The 17,634-nt window shown below is 33.1% G+C and overlaps 1 non-coding gene across 1 annotated transcript; it reads right to left on the bottom strand.

Annotated features, from left to right (window-relative positions):
• Positions 1-3,301: 3,301 nt before the first annotated feature.
• LOC121219756 (small nucleolar RNA R71) lies at positions 3,302-3,407 on the bottom strand. The gene has a single exon (XR_005916647.1). It is a non-coding gene; the product is annotated as a small nucleolar RNA R71 (small nucleolar RNA).
• Between the last annotated feature and the right edge of the window lie 14,227 nt (positions 3,408-17,634).

The following is a 17,634-nucleotide window of genomic DNA, read 5'->3' as shown; positions in this document are numbered from 1 at the left end:
AAATTTAGCGGCGTTATCTATAGTGGCATTTTTTGCGGCACTTATAGAATCGTCGCAAATTGTTTTAGCGACACTTATAGGCCAAAAAAACGTTGCTAAAGACCTATTTTGCTAGAGTGATTATATAATATCTTAAAAAATAGAAAATTTGTCAAATTTTAGAAAAAATTTCAAAGTACAAAAGTTATAATCTTTTTAAAAAAAATTATAAAATTTTTTTCAAAATTCAATTAAACTTAAAAATTTTCAAAATAAGTTATAAAAGTTTTCTAAGTATTGGTTTAAGAAAATCTAAAAACACCCATTATTTAATTCAACAATAGCCAAAATTTCTTATACCTACAAATTCATGCAAAAGCTGCCCCACGGTTGGAAAAACAACTTAAAAGAATGATTTTAGTTAAAAGTAAAATTAAAAAATTTCAAAATACAGTGAATTTGTGATATTCATAGTAATAAATTCTAATTGAAAATTATCTGTGCTTTGTACGAGACAAATTCGAGTTAGTCTTGGTTTTTAACAGAATGACCTTCTCTGCTATCCTCGTACCCTGAATTGTGCCCAGTGTGGGTTCAAACAACATAAAACCAAACATAGAAAAAGAAACAATGTAATTACTTTCAGTACGAAAGTAATTTCTCTTAATAGAAATAGGTAATTATCGTAATTCCTAAAAAAATAGAATTTATTCTTAGATAATAAATTTCCACTATTTTTTGGCATAATAACGGAGTATCAAAAACTGATGCTAGGTTAACTGATGCCATCTATTTATAGGGAGAGGTACAAGAATCTTGGTTGAACAAGTTGTAAACTCGAAATTATATAGGGTTTTTCTATATATTTTTACCACCTTTTAAATTAATAAATATGTTCATCTTGAGAAGTTGTTTTTAAAATAAGTAAATTTTACTTAATTATTAATATTTGACATGAATTTATAAAGTATGTGAAATTATGCTTAATTACATGATTTTTGTATATAGTATTATTTTCATGGTAAACATTAATATGTGAATTTTCATTATGCAAAAAGACCATGGAAGATGTGATTAACATAAATGATGCATGGACATCACACATCCACTTCATTTCGACAAGACCATGCAAAATTGGATCATAAAGGTGTTAATTGACCCTGTAAAATATGTGCTAAAAGATGAACATGTTTGATTAATTATTGGACTGAGAAACTGTCCAACAATGAGGAATTAAAACCCAATTTCGGCACAAGTAAATGACTGCCCAAGAATAAGCTTTGGGATATTTTCTTGAAGGTCTCTATAGTTGGAAAGATGTCAGAAATCGGCACACAAGTTTACCCTTTGAAACCATCCACCTTATGGCTATTAATAACATTGTTTTGAATTGAAAAATAAGCAACCAAGTCATCCCCTTTTCCACAATTTGTGGCCGACCATGTATGAGAGAAAAGAGAAGGATTTTCAATTCTATTTTTAGCAAACTCTACCTTTGCCTTCCCTTATAAGTAACACATACCTTTCCACTTCTCAAATTATCCCTCATATCCTTTAATCCATTCATTCATTAAACATTCTCTCATTTTCTCTCTAGCTCTCTTCTCACCCTGTATAGCCGTTCCATTTCCCTTCCATTGTTTAGCCAACAAAGACTTTGTCAATACCTTCCTTTGGCCGGCCACCTTAGGAAAACCTTAGCAAAAGGAGCATCAAGCAGAACGGAGCAACACATCAGTCAAAAAAGATCCAAAAGGCTGTTGAGCTAAATTAGAGTTTACTCTTTCCTCTTGTTATTTAATTTACTTATGTTTGCTATAAGTTTTTTTGTTTTTTGACATCAACGATGATATTTTAAATCCTATTTTCTAGGGTGATTATTTTAATTCAATAAGATTTATTTGATTCATGTTTAACATGTTTGTGCCTCAATTGATCATGTTTTCAATTAAAATTAAGTTGTATTCCATTCATACGTGATTGGGTGTATTCAGATTAGCTGAGCGATCCTAACCAGATGGCGAATAGTAGACACCAAATTGAAAAATGCAATGCTCAATTTAGATCAGTAAACCCGACTAAATTAGAGGTTCATAATATCTTTAGTTAACTCTATTATCTTGCATAGTTTTTAGGTTTATGTGATTAAATTATTGCAAACGTACATGTCCCTGTGACCTCGCATAAATACCAAGAAACCCTTAGTTTAATATGACCAGTAAAATACATATTTCACTAACTAAAAGATTCCGAGAGGACTTAATTTGGTTTCTGAACTCATGAAAGATCAAGTTGCCATGGAATGTTTTCCGAACATTATTAAGCATGACGAAAATGAATGGAGTTGATTAATATAATTATCCTAGCTTATTTTCTGTTGATTGTTTTTCTTGCTAAAGCCATTCATTCATACATTTAAATAATTTGCATACTTAGTTAAAAATTGCATTAGGGATCACTTTTTGCATCTAGTTAATTTAATCATCACCATTCAAATTATTGTGTTTTTATATCAAATTGTGAATTTAGAATTTTACAAATAATCGATTAACATACATAGTCATTGTGGAGACGATAACTCATTTTACTTACTTATTACTTGAACGACTATGTACACTTGTAAAAAACCATGTTACAAGTTTTTCGCGCCGTTGCCGGAGACTGTTGTCTTAATCATTCTTTGTGAAATTATTTTGCAGTGTGGTTTTTATTTCATTTCTAACATTACTAATTTTTTTTTCTTTATTTATGATTTATTTATCAGGAGTTTATGAGCATAGATCGAATCATTGATCTATTACCTATAGACCCTGAAATTGAGCAGACATTTAGATAGAGAAGATACGTGAGATTTGTTCAAAGACAATTCAAGATGGACCTTGAAAATCAAAATGATGGACAAGATAATGGATTTAATCATGCACACAACCCGATCCTTATTGTTGATTATAGGGATCGTGCCATTGACAGTACGCTGTGCCACTCTTCAATGAATTAAATCTGAGAATTAGGAGGCCAGGTATCGAGGTACCCCGATTCAAATTGAAACCAGTGATGCTTCAAATGCTCCAAATAGTGGGCCAGTTTAATGGTATGCCCACGGAAGATCCACATTTACACATTCGATTATTCATGGAGGTGAGTGATTCATTTAAGATAGTTGGTGTGACTGAAGATACATTAAGGTTGAAGCTGTTTTCGTACTTGTTGTGGGATCGAGCACAAGCATGGTTGAATTCATTGCCACTAAGTTCAATATCTACTTGAAAAGAATTAGCAAAAAGGTTTTTGGTAAAATCTTTTCCATTGAGCAAGAATGCAAAGTTGCAAAATGAGATAACTACTTTCCAACAATTGGATGTTGAGTCCTTATACGAGGCATGGGAAAGATTCAAAAAATTGCTTCGTAAGTGTCCTCATCATGGGATTCCTCATTGTATCCAATTGGAGACTTTTTATAATTGTCTCAATGCACATACAAGATTAATGGTAGATGCTTCTACGAATGGTGCAATTTTATCTAAGTCTTATAATGAGGATTATGATATTATTGAAAGGATCGCTAGCAACAATTACCAATGACCAACAAATTGAGCAGTTTCTGAAAGACAAGTAGCTAGAGTGCATGAACCGGACGCATTGACTTCACTCTCTACTTAGGTATCTTCTATTTCTTCAATGTTAAAATGGTTTACCACTAATGGTTTGAATAATTTTGAAGCTTAATCACCAAGTCAGTATGATGTTGTTTCCTGTGTATATTGTGGGGATGGTCATTCTTTCGAGAATTGCCCTTAAAACCCCGAGTTTATTTGTTATGTAAGGAACCAATATCAAAATAGAAGTTGACAAGGACCACAATCCAACTTCCACAATCCATCATGGCAGAATCATCCGAACTTTTCCTAGAGTAACCAAGGAAATGGACGGAACACTCATATGCAACATAGACCCAATCAATCCCAAGGGTTTAGTCAACAAGCTCTAAAACCACCTCAACCTGAGTCATCAAATATTTTAGAGGACTTGTTGAAGGCGTACATGGAAAAAATGATGCCTCGATCCAAAGTCCAGCAACAACACTAAAAAATCTAGAGAACCAGATGGGTCAATTAGCTACTGAGCTTCGTATTATAATGCAATAAGCCTTGCCAAGCGATAATAAAAATCCAATGAGTTTGGGTAAGGAATGTTGCAAGATAGTTGCATTTCGAAGTAGTAAGATTTTTGAACCTAAAAAGGTTGTGATTGAGGATGAGCCTACTGAAAAGGAGGAAAGTCAACCAACAGTTGAAGTTCCTACCCCCAAAAAAATTAGATGTTGAAAAATCTAATGAGGTAAACCCTAAACCAGTGAATTCTGAAAAGCTAACACCTTATTTTGTAGATTCATTTCCTCAAAAAAGTTGTCCATACCAACCTAGAGTTCCATATCCTCAAAGACTTCAGTAGAATAAGCAGAAACAAGAGGTACAATTCAAGAAGTTCTTGCATGTTCTAAAGCAACTTCACATTAACATCCCGTTGGTAGAGGCTTTAGAACAAATGCCCAATTATGTGAAGTTTATGAAGGATATTTTGTCCAAGAAGAAAGAACTTAGTGAGGTAGAATCGATGGGAAAATGAGACTTAACCCTATCATGAAAGAGGTAGTACGGAAGGAAGTGATCAAATAGTTAGATGCGAGAATTATCTACCCATCTTAGAAAGTTCTTGGGCAAGTCCGGTACAATGTGTTCCAAAGAAAGGTGGAATCATGAATGTCAAGAATGAATGTAATGAGTTAATCTTGATGAGAACTGTCACGGGTTGGAGAATCTATATTGACTACAGAAAATTGAAAAAAACCACTCATCAGGATCATTTTCCGTTGCCTTTTATGGATCAGATGTTAGATCGACTGGCAAGTAACGAATTTTACTGCTTTTTTAGATGGATATTCGGGATACAAGTAGATAGTTGTAGCCCTGGAAGACCAACATAAAATTACTTTTACCTACCCATATGGTACATTTTCTTTTAGGCGGATGCCTTTCGGCTTATGTAATTCACCTGCCACATTTTAGCGATGTATGATGACAATTTTCACTAATATGGTTGAAAATTTTGTTGAGGTTTTCATGGATGATTTTTTTGTTTTTGGTAATACTTACGATGTTTGTTTAAGTAATTTGGCTAAGGTACTAAGAAGATGTGAGGAGATGAATCTTGTCCTTAATTGGGAGAAATGTCATTTTATGGTTAATGAGGGAATTGTCTTAGGACATAAAATTTCCAAGAACGGAATTGAAGTGGATAAAGCAAAGGTGGATGTAATTGAAAGATTACCACCTCCAGTTAGTGTGAAAGGAGTTAGAAGTTTCTTAGGCCATGCGGGTTTTTATCGTAGGTTTATCAAAGATTTTTCAAAAATTTATAAAGCATTGTGTGTGCTTTTAGAAAAAAAGATATTGTTTTTGATTTTAACAGAGCATGTTTTGAAGCTTTTAAATAATTAAAAAGCTGGTTAATCTCAGCCCCAATAATTGTAACACCTGATTGGAACTCACTTTTTGAGTTGATGTGTGATGCAAGCGATTTTGCTGTTGGAGCTATGATGGGTCAAAGAAGAAACAAAGTGTTTTATCCTATCTACTATGAAAGAAAAAAATTGATAGGAGCCTAGCTCAATTATATGGTAACTAAAAAAGAACTCTTTGCTATAGTTTTTACTTTTGACAAGTTCCGTTCATATCTTATAGGTACCAAAATTACTGTGTTTACCGATCATGCTGCCATTAAGTACTTACGAAGAAAGATGCTAAACCAAGGCTAATTTGTTGGATACTTTTAGTTCAAGAATATGACCTTGAGATCCAAGGCAGAAAAGGTGTTGAAAATAAAGTAGTTGATCATCTGTCGAGGCTAGAACAAAAGGGGGTAACTTCTTCACTTGTTCCAATTAATGAGAATTTTCCTGATGAGCATATCTTCGAGGTAAGTCGAATCTATGAAACACCCTGGTTTGCTGATTTTGCCAATTATTTAGCATGTGGAATAATTCCTCGAGAAATGAAATACCAAAAAAGAAAGAAATTCCTTCATGATAGCCGGTATTATTTCTGGGGGGATCCGTTTTTGTTTAAACAATGCGCAGATAACATAATCAGGAAGTGTGTAGCTGGAAGTGAGATTAACAAGATTTTGTTCCATTGCCATTCATCTCTGAGTGGGGGACACTTTGGTGGTTCCCGTACAACAGTGAAGATTTTAGAAGCATGATTCTTTTGGCTTATAGTGTTTAAGGATGTGTATGCATATGTGAAAAATTGCGATAGATGTCAAAGAACGAAAACATATCAAGGAGGAATGAGATGCCCTTGACAAATATTTTAGAGGTAGAACTATTCAATGTATGGGGCATTGATTTTCTAGGCTCGTTTTCTTCTTCTTATGGGAACAAGTATATTTTGGTAGCTGTGGACTATGTATCCAAGTGGGTTGAAGTCGAGGCGTACCTAACAAATGATGCTAAGGTAGTCATGCAATTCCTACATGAGCATGTATTTACACGTTTGGGACTCCTAGAGCTATAATTAGTGATGAAAGATCTCACTTTGTAAATAGGTGGCTTAAGTGGTTGCTTGACACGATGTGAAACATAGGATTGCTACTGCCTATCACCCACAGTCAAATGGGAAAGTTGAAAGGGTGAATCGAGAAATCAAAGGTATCCTTGAGAGGGTGGTGTACCCTAACAGAAAAGATTGGTCTTGAAGGCTCGATGATGCTTTATGGGCCTATTGAACTACTTTTAAGACACCTTTGGGAATGACTCCCTAGTTTTTGGAAAGGCATGTCATTTGCTGATCAAGTTGGAGAATAAAGCTCAATGGGCTTTGAAGCAATTAAATTTGGATATTAAACAAGTCGGTGAGAGAAAGATGTTACAACTTGATGAGTTGGAAGAGTTGAGGTTATTTTCATATGAGAACGCAAAGATGCGTAAAGAAAAATATAAAAGATGACATGATAGTCATATACAACCTCATGAATTCAAAGAATGTCAAAAATTGGTGTTGTTTAATTCGAGGTTAAGGTTATTTCCTAGAAAACTCAAGTCCTGATGAAAAGGACCTTATGCCATCTACAAAGTTTATCCATATGGAGTTCTAGAATTGTACAACAACCATGGACGTATATTTAAATTTAATGGTCAACGTCTCAAACACTATTGGATGGTGAAGTTGAACGAATTAAAACCTTGTTCAAATTATTAGACCATTAATTTTTCATATTTTACTTTTAATAAAAAGTTCAGAATTATTTTCTTAAATTAGTACATTTAATTCATTCTGCCTAAGGAGTTTGTAACTTAAGCGAGACCATTGTGATCCCTCCAACCTTTCCTGTGAATTAATTTAATGTAATCTTTTGAGAAGACATTTTCTAATTAACTTCAAAAATTTTATTTTCATTTTTGCTTTAAATATTAATTTTATTTGTTATGTTTAAGAAGGGGGTCAATTTGGCCCAAGTACTAATAAGTTTATTTTATTTTAAGCAATCTAGTTTGTAAATACAGTTTGGGCTCAAGGGCTGAAAAAATAAAGAGGAGAAAAATCACCCTATATTTCCATCCATAGGGTTCTCCAAAACCCTAATTTTGCTGCCATTTTTACCATTCATCTATACTTGTCACCCAAGTCACTTAAATAGCTAAAATTTTGCTACAAGATTGCCCTAATTTACCACTATATAAACCCATCTCTAAAACCATAAATCTCACAACCCTTCAAGAAAATAGCCTAAACCCTAGCCAGTCATTCTTTTTCCTCTTAACCGTCAGCCTTGAATCCCGAAAATCTCCCCAAATTTCCTCCCCTTGTCGCAAAAACCCTAGCCTATTGTTGTCGAGAGCCTTTTGCTGTAGCAACCATATCGCTGCTGTATTCTTATCACTGCCACACCCTATCACCGTCGCATACCTATCGCCACTGAAAACCCGTTGCTGCCATAAGCCTATTGTTGTTGAAAAATCCCTTACTTCATCTATTGTCGAATTTTGCCTATTTTTTGGGAAAAATCACCATGTCTCACAAAAGAACTAGATCTTCCAAGACCTTTTTCCGAAAATCCCATTGTGATTCAGAACGAGGAAGTGAAAGAAAGGTTTGATTCTATTTTCAAAAATCAACCTATGAAGCCGAAAAAATGTTTCAACTTGGAAAGCAATGATAAGATGGTTGTGCCTTTGCCGTTTTGAAAGACAATTGATGCCCTCAATTGGAATTATTTTTGCGATACACGATCATTACCGGAAGAGGAGTTAGTTCGAGAGTTCTTTGCTAATTTGACTAAGCCAGATGCTACTAAAGTTCTTGTTCACAAGAAGAAGGTACCCCTAACTTCTAAGTCAATTAATGATTTGTTTAATCTACCTGATGTTGAAGAATATGAATACTTTTGCATGATGACAAACATAAATTGGGATTTTCTTCAACAAGACCTTAATGTTGTGACAAATTTGGGATCCTAATGGATTATGAGAAAGTATGGTACTCATTCTTGCTAAAGGGAATATGTAAAATCGTTGGCTAAGGTATGGTTTTACTTTGTTCGATATAGTTTCATGCGTATCTTACACAATTCCAACATCTTGATGGAGAGAATACTTTTGTTGTATTTAATTATGACGGAAAGGTGTATCAATGTTGGGAAAATCATTCTCAAGAAAATCCATGATTGTGCAACAAAGAAGACTGCAAGTGCTTACTTTCCATCATTGATAACTTCACTTTGCTTAAGGGCTTACGTTAAAATAAAAGCAAACCTGAAGGGTCCGTATGTTCAAGGTTGCATCACAACTCATGATCTTGAAAGGTTAGTAGAGAATGTCTATGAACTAAACCCAACTGAACTGAGTGAACTGACAGAGCCAGAAACTGATGAGTTATCGAACAAATCTGAAACTGAGGCTAACTCAGTTACTGAGATAGAAGAAGAAGAATCTAAAGTAGAACCGAGCAATGCAGAACTAATAAAGGAACCAGAAATCTCTGAACTAATAGAATAGCCAAATGCTGATGAGCCAGTTGAACCAAGTGTTGATCCTGAGTTGACTATTCCTATGCACATTTCTTCAAACACTATGAAGAAATCAGAATTGTCAATTATGATGGATATATCTTCTAAAATTTTTGTTCCTGAGTTCTCGGATTATATTTTCAAGTCATGGAAGGAAGATGATACAAGCGAGGATGAAACATCAAAGGACGAAGACGAGGAGGATAAGTCAAATAAATTAAAAAGTGGGAATTTCTTGTCTTTAATTTTTATTTATTTTTAGGTATTTATTTTTATTTTCTAGTTAGAATTTTTGCTTTCGCATAATAAAATAGCAAGCATGAATAAATAAGCTCAATGCCTCTTTAATAGGAAAAGCAAAGTAATGCGGCAATCGGAATGAACATGTCTAGGATTGGATTGTTGAGAAAGACTTGGTACTTAAGCCGTCTTTATGACTCTCCTCTCTTTTCTTACAACCCTACTTGGTGTTCAGTTTTCATTCATTACTTTGTTTTCCGAATGAGGACACTACTTCTTTTTAAAGGGGTTAAGGCATTTCACATGAATTTTAAAGTATGTTTCAATCTTCTTACATAAGTATGCTGAAATAAATGAATGTTCAGAGAGAATTTTTATTCATAACTGTGTTCAAATGCAAGCTTGATTTCTGATTTTACCTAAGTTATTCTTATGTTATCTTGATTGATGGAATACTTGTATGTTCTTTAGACTTATGTAGTATTTGCCATGAAAATTTGATTTCTTTAGAAATAGACATGCACGGAGGTTTAATTGTTTAGAATTGACTTAGAAACTTTCTTGAGGTGAAATCCTAGGAGGTATAAGAATCTAATATGATATCGGCACACTTTCTTTGGATCGGTTGAGCCTTTCAAGCTGACCTTATTAATTTAACCTTTGAAACTTAATTTTTGAGCTTAATGGCTTGTTTATTGCAAATTACTTACATCATAAGCCATATTATCATCTTTTTTATTTTATCCTGTTCTTTTGCACCTATCTTAACAATAAAAATTATTTTTGAGCTTGATTTTGTTGATGCATGATTATGTCCAAAGATTGATGCTGCTTTATCATTTTGCAAAATTGCCTTAGCAAAAGTTGTGCAATGCATGAACATTACTCGGGACAAGCAATGGTTTAAGTTTGGGGGTGTGTAAACTCAAAATTATATAAGGTTTTTCTATATATTTTTACCACCTTTTGACTTAATGAATATGTTAATCTTGAGAAGTTTTTGTTAAAATAAGTTAATTTTACTTAATTATTAATATCAGAAATGAATTTATAAAGTATGTGAAATTATGCTTCATTATATGAATTTTGTACATAATTTATATTTTTTGCATGTTAAATATTAATATGTGAATTTTCACTATGTAGAAGGAACAAGGAAGATGTGATTAACATAAATGATGCATGGACATGCACATATCCATTTCATTTGGATGGCAAGACCATGCAAAACTGGATCATAAAGGTGCTAATTTGACCCAGTAAAAGATGTGCTAAAAGATGAACATGTTTGAATAATTATTGGTCTAGGAAACTGTCAAACAAGGAGGAATTAAAGCCCAATTTCGGCACAAGCAAATGGCTGCCCAAGAATAAGCTTTGGGATATTTTCTTAAAGGTCCCTACAGTTGGAAAGATGTCAGAAATCAGCACACAAGTTTACCATTTAAAACCATCCACATTATGGCTATTAATAGCATTGTTTTCAATTAAAAAACAAGCAACCAAGTCATCTTCTTTTCCATAATTTGTGGACAGCTAAAAGAGAGGGATTTTGAATTCTATTTTTAGTAAACTCTACCCTTACCTTCACCCATAAATACCACATACCTTTCCACTTCTCAAATCATCCCTTATATCCCTTAATCCATTCATTCATTTATCATTCTCTTATTTCCTCTCTAGCTCTCTTCTCCCCTTGCATAGCTGTTCCATTTCCCTTCCATTCTTTTGTCAACAAAGGCTTTGTCAAGACCTTCCTTTAGCCGGCCAACTTAGGAAACCCTTAGCAAAAGGAGCATCAAGCAGAATGGAGGAACACATCAGTCAGAAAATATCTAAAAGGCTACTGATCTTAATTATAGTTTACTCTTTCCTCTTGTTATTTAATTTACTTATGTTTGCTATGAGTTTATTATTTTTTGACATCAACGGTGATAGTTTAAATCTTATTTTCTAGGATGATTATGTTAATTTAATAATATTTATTTGATTCATGTTTAAAATGTTTGTGCCTCGGTCGATCATGTTTTCAATTAAATCAAGATGTATTCTATTCATACGTGATTCAATGCATTCAGATTAGCTGAGCAATCCTAACTAGACGACGACTAGTAGACACGTAATTGAAAACTGAAATGCTCAATTTAGATCATTAAACCTGACTAAATTAGAGGTTTATAATATCTTTAGTTAGCTCTATTATCTTGTATAGTTTTTAAGTTTATATGATTAAACTATTGCAAATGTAAATGTCCCTATGACCTTGCATAAATACTAAGAAACCCTTAGTTTAATATGATTAGTAAAATGCATATTTCACTAAGTAAAAGATTTCGGGAGGACTGAATTTGGTTTCTAAACTCGTGAAAGATCTAGTTGCCATGAAATATTTTCCAAAAAATATTAAGCATGATGAAAATGAATTGAGTTGATTAAAATGATTACCCTAGCTTATTTTATGTTGATTGTTTTTGTTGCTAAAACCATTCGTTCATACATTTAGATAATTTGCATACTTAGTTTAAAATTGCATTAGGGATCACTTTTTGTATCTAGTTAATTTAATCACCACCATTCAAATTATTGTGTTTTTATATCAAATTATAAATTTATAATTTTACAAATAATCGATTAACATACACAGTCCCTGCAGGGACGATAACTCATTTTACTTACTTATTACTTGAACGACTGTGTATACTGGCACAAACCACGTTACACAAGTCATTGTAAAATAATATTGTTAATACAAAAAAACACTCTTCTAGTCTAATTAAGAGAGAGGAGGTAACACACCCTCTTAATTTTCTTTAGGGTTACCATCCCTCACATGCTGTGTGAGGTAGATTGGGCCTCTCATGTATTGAGTTCAATTATATGCGCTTCATGGACTTTTGACTCAACACTTTATAATTTAATCCAACCCAATACTTGTTTTCTATTTGATCTACTGCAATACATTGCAGTAGATTAAACCTCTTTTTGTACTCAATGAGCTTGTTAGAAAGCAATTCAGTTATGTTTTTACTTAATTTTCATTTTTAACACTTAAGTAATAAAATGAGCAATTTAGGTGTTTTATGTGACCTTGTGGACCGAAGTAGGCCTAAAGGTAGACTAACATGTTAGGTGAGTGTGCAAGACATCACTTTAGGGCAGAAAGAGAGTTGAGCACTCCCATTATTGCAACATGGAGTTAGAATGTCACAACAAAACAAACCAATTACACAAAGAGCAATCTTCCAAGGATTTCGCGGCACAGACCATTGGGTGTCACGACACAACCTTGAAGACACGGCCAAAGAAGCAAATTGCCATAAGTGTTGCGACATAAACTTGAGGGTGTCGCGATACTAACGCGACATGGAAACTTAATGAAGCAAGGGTGTTTTCGTCCATACAACATACTTTAATGAAGATTTTCCAGCCGTTTTAGGTCAACAAAAGGCTGTTGACCTAGGCCTATAAATACTATTGTTCAAAACTGTTTAAAGGACTTTTGCCTCCATTTTATTTTCACTTTCATTCTTAGTTTTAGGTTTTAGTTTTTATTTTTGTTCTTGCTTTGTTCTTCGAGAGATTCAGATTGTGGATTCATCAGACTCTATCAAGGATTGCGCTACAAGTTTGAATATATATTTAGGATATTTCTAATCTCTTTATTTGATTTTGCGAATGATTATGTTTCAATTCAAATCTATGATGTTTGTTAGATCCATGAGTAACTAATCCTTTAGGAAGATTAACAAGTAGATGTGGGATTAATTGAAGACTATGTAGGGTTTCTTAGCAGATCAGTTGGTTGGGAAAGGAAGAACTTAAACCTTAGGCTTGACGAACCTAGGAAGTTATATAAGAAGATATAAACCTGAACTCGGTATGGTCTACCATGAAAACCTTACCTTGACTCGGTCTGACCTATGAGATCGAGAGATAAGTAGTGCTTGTTGACTTATTAGGTTAGTGGAAGGCCGAGAGGCCCTGCTATGTTAATGACTAGCTAATTGGATAAAACCCAAAATAGGAGTTAACTTAAACACTAAAATGAGTTAGTCTCCAGCCTTTAGATATGATAATATTTACAATATGTTTATGCCGATATTTTATATTTTCTTTAAAATTCCTGTAACACCCCATGCCTGACCTGTCTGCCGGGTCTAGGTATGGAGCATCGCAAATGGACCTATACTTAATTAACCCCTTACTAACTTAGCTGTCAGTAAATAGTCTGCAGATAAAGCTATCCTATAATGATATAATAATTCTTACAACTAAGGCCTTAAGCCACTAGATACTTAATTTCACGGATTTCTATCTCTAATGAATCTATTTGTTTTAAATACAACTCTTAAAACTTACTAAGGACTATATGTCCTAAAAATCTAGATTCTAGGGAGGTTATTTGGCTTCATTGTTATTGATCCTGAGCTGAAGCCTCCAATGGTACCCCTTTTTTTATGCGCATGACTCCAACTGCCTGGGATTCCTGATCTTGACATCGTCTGGCTTGGTCCCCCTTTAAAGTCCTCGATCAACCTTGCAAACCCAGTGATAATTGTAACATGGTTTATGCGCAAGTGTACACAGTCGATCAAGTAATAAGTAAGTAAGAATGAGTTATCATCTCCACAGGGATTGTATAAGCTTAACTGATTAATTACAAAATTATAAATAACAATTTGATGTAAAAACTCAATAATTTTGGATAGTGATGATTAAATTAAATAAATGCAAAGAGTGATCCCTAATGCAATTTTAATCTAGATGTAATTTACCTTAATGTATGAATGAATGGCTTTAGCAACAAAAACAATCAACGCTAAATGGGCTAGGATAATTATATTAATCAATTCAATTTACTTTTTCATGCTTAACAATGTTCGAAAATACTTCCATGGCAACTCGATCTTTCATGAGTTTCGAAACCAAATTAAGTCCTTTCAGAGTCTTTTACTTAGTTAAATATGCATTTTACTGATCATATTAACTAAGGGTTTCTTAGTATTTATGCGATGTCAAAGGGACATTTACGTTTACAGCAGTTTAATTGCATAAACCTAAAAACTATGGAAGATAATAGACCTAACTAAAGATATTATGAACCTCAACTTAGTCGGGTTTACTGACATAAATTGAGCATTGCAGTTTTCAATTATGTGTCTGCTAGCTGTCATCTGGTTAGGATTGCTTAGCTAATCTGAGTGCACCCAATCATGTATGAATAAAATGCATTATGATATTAATTGAAAACATGATCGACTGAGCCCCAAACATATTAAACATGAAGAAAATAAATCTTATTGAATTAAAATAATAATCCTAGAAAATAGGATTTAAAATAACATAGTTGACGTAAAAAATAATAAACTCAAGGAAAACATAATTAAAATAAATAACATGAGGAGTGAGTAAACTCTACTCAGTTCAACAACCTTTTGGATTTATTTTGACTGATGCGCTCCTCTGTTCTGATCGATGCTTCTTTGCGAAGAGTTTCCTAAAGTGGCTGGCCAAAGAATACTTTTAACAAAGCTTATGTTGGCTAAAGGATGGGAAAGGAAATGGGCGGCTATGAAAGAGGAAGGAAAAGGGAAATAGAATGTAGAGAAAATGCTAATGAGAAAAGAGAAATGAGTTATGAGAGATGATTTGAGAAGTCGAAAGGTGTGTGGTATTTATAGGTGAAGGTAAGGGATAGAGTTTGCTAAAAATAGAATTTAAATTCCTTCCTTTTCTATCACACATGGCTGGCCACAATTCATGGAAAGGGGATGACTTAGTCTCCTCATTTTGAATTCAAACCAAGGCTATTAATAGCCACAGGGTGGACAGTTTCAACAGCAAAGTTGTTGGGTTGATTTTTGATTATTTTCCAACTATAAGGACCTTCAATTAAATACCGCAAAGCTTGCTTTTAGGTAGCCACCAACTTGTGCCGAAACTGGGCTTTAATTCACCTTTGTTGGATGATTTCTCAGTCCAATAATTTAGCAGACATGTCTATCATTTAGCACGTCTTTTACTGGGTCAAATTATCAACCTCATGACCCAATTTGCATGGTTTTTACGTCCACATGAATTGATTTGTGCAAGTCCATATTTTATTCATATTAATCATATCTTCAATGGTCCTCCTACATAGTGAAAAATCACATAGTAATAAATTAACATGAAATAATATAAAATATGTACAAAAATCATGTAATTAAGTTCAATTTCACATAATTTATAAATTCATGCCCAATATTACTAATTAAGTAAAATTAACTTATTTTAATAACAATTACTGGAGATTAACATATTTATTAAGTAAAAAGCTAATAAAAATATATATAAGAACCCTATATAATTTCGAGTTTACACACCTCCAAACTTAAAAAATTGCTCGTCCCGAGTAATGTTTATGTACAACACAACTTCGCTAAGGCAATTTTACAAAATGATAAAGTAGCATCAATCTTCGCACTTAATCATGCATTAACAAAATCATGCTCAAAAATACTTTTTATTGATAAGTAGCTCAAATGAAAATATTATTTCCAAACTTTATACTAACTACATCATAACGTCGATATAAATCATAGTTTGCATGCATTTTCGAAGTCACACATAACATTCACCAATCAATATGCTTTCCTTATCAAATAAACATAGCAATCCCAAGGTTTCATTAGTGGTCTTCATAAGTTGATCTTAGTAATTCCTCTCCACTAATGTAGTCGATATAATCATCCAATCAATTGGTATTTTACTAGGTTGTAATGAGGCTAGGCTAAAGGTAGGGATAAAGAGAAGTGAATTTTTAGGTTCAATCATTTTAACCCTAACTTGTCTTGAATCCTTCTATGTCACAACTTCATACCATTGGGTCTTTGGAACACCCCCAAACTTATTTCGAGCTCATGCTCAACCTTTACTTTTTAGACTTTGGGCAAACTTTTCTTTGCTTTTTATTCTTTTGAACAAACTTACCTTTGTTCTTTCATTCTTTTTTTTATATATATTATGTGAAGAGCATGTACATCTTTTGTATTTTTCCTCAAACTTTGATCACCAAGACAAATTCAGTTAAGATAGGTGGAAAAGAACATGATAAAATAAAAAAAGATAATAATACGGCTTATGATGTAGGTAATTTGCAATAAACAGGCCATTAAGCTCAAAAATTAAGTTTCAAGGGTTAAATTAATAAGGTAAGCTTGAAAGGCTCAAACGATCGAAAGAAAATGTGCCTATATCATATTAGATTCTTATACCTCCTAGGATTTCGCCTTAAGAAAGTTACTAATTCAATTCTAAAGACTTAAACCTTCATGCATGTTTATTTTTAAAGAAATCAAATTTTCATGGAAAATACTACGTAAGTCTAAAGAACATACAAGCATTCCATCACTCAAGATAATATAAGAATAATTTAGACAAAATCAGAAATCATGCTTACTTTTGAACACACTTATGAACAAAAATTCTCTCGGAACATTCATTTATTTCAGCATACTTAAGTAAAAAGATTGAAACATACTTTAAAAATCATGCAAAATGCCTTACGCCCTTTAAAAAGAAGCAATGTTCTCATTGCGAAAACAAAAGTAATGAATGAAAATTGAACACAAGGTAGGATTGCAAGAAAAGAGAGGTGAGTCATAGAGACTACTTAAGTACCAAGTCCTTCTCAACAATCCAATCCTAGACATGTTCATTCCCATTACCACATCACTTCGCTTTTCCTATTGAAGAGGTATTGAGCTTATTTATTCATGCTTGCTATTTTATTATGCGAAAGCAAAAATTCTAACTAGGAAATAAAAGTAAACACATAAAAAGAAATAAAAAATAAAGACAAGAAATTCCCCCTTTTATTTATTTGAATTATCCTCGCTTATATTTTCATCTTCCTTCCATGACTCAAAGATATAATCTGGGAACTCAGGAAAAAAATTGTTAGAGATATTTTTAAAAGTATTTCTTATAGAATCATCTCTAATCTTTACATATTTCCAATAATCTTGTTGTTGGTTATGTATAAATTTCATCATATCCATCATAATTGACAATTCTGATTTTTTCATAGTGTTTGAAGAAGTGGGCATAGGAATAGTCAATTCAGGATGAACACTTGGTTCAACTGGCTCATTAGCATTTGGCTCTTCTATTGGGTCAGAGATTTTTGGTTCTGTTATCAGTTCTTGATTGTTCAGTTCTTCTTCAAATTATGCTTCTTCTATCTCAATAACTAAGTTAGACTCAGTTTTGGATTTGTTTGATGACTCATCAATTTCTGGTTCTGCCAGTTCACTTGGTTTAGTCGGTTCAGTTAACTAACCTTTCAAGATCATTAGCTATGATGCA

The sequence above is a fragment of the Gossypium hirsutum genome, chromosome D07 (genome assembly GCF_007990345.1).
Source record: "Gossypium hirsutum isolate 1008001.06 chromosome D07, Gossypium_hirsutum_v2.1, whole genome shotgun sequence".
In the NCBI taxonomy this organism is placed as follows: Eukaryota; Viridiplantae; Streptophyta; class Magnoliopsida; order Malvales; family Malvaceae; genus Gossypium; species Gossypium hirsutum.
Note: the sequence above shows the minus strand (reverse complement) of the source record. Positions and strands in the feature narration are given on the sequence as shown.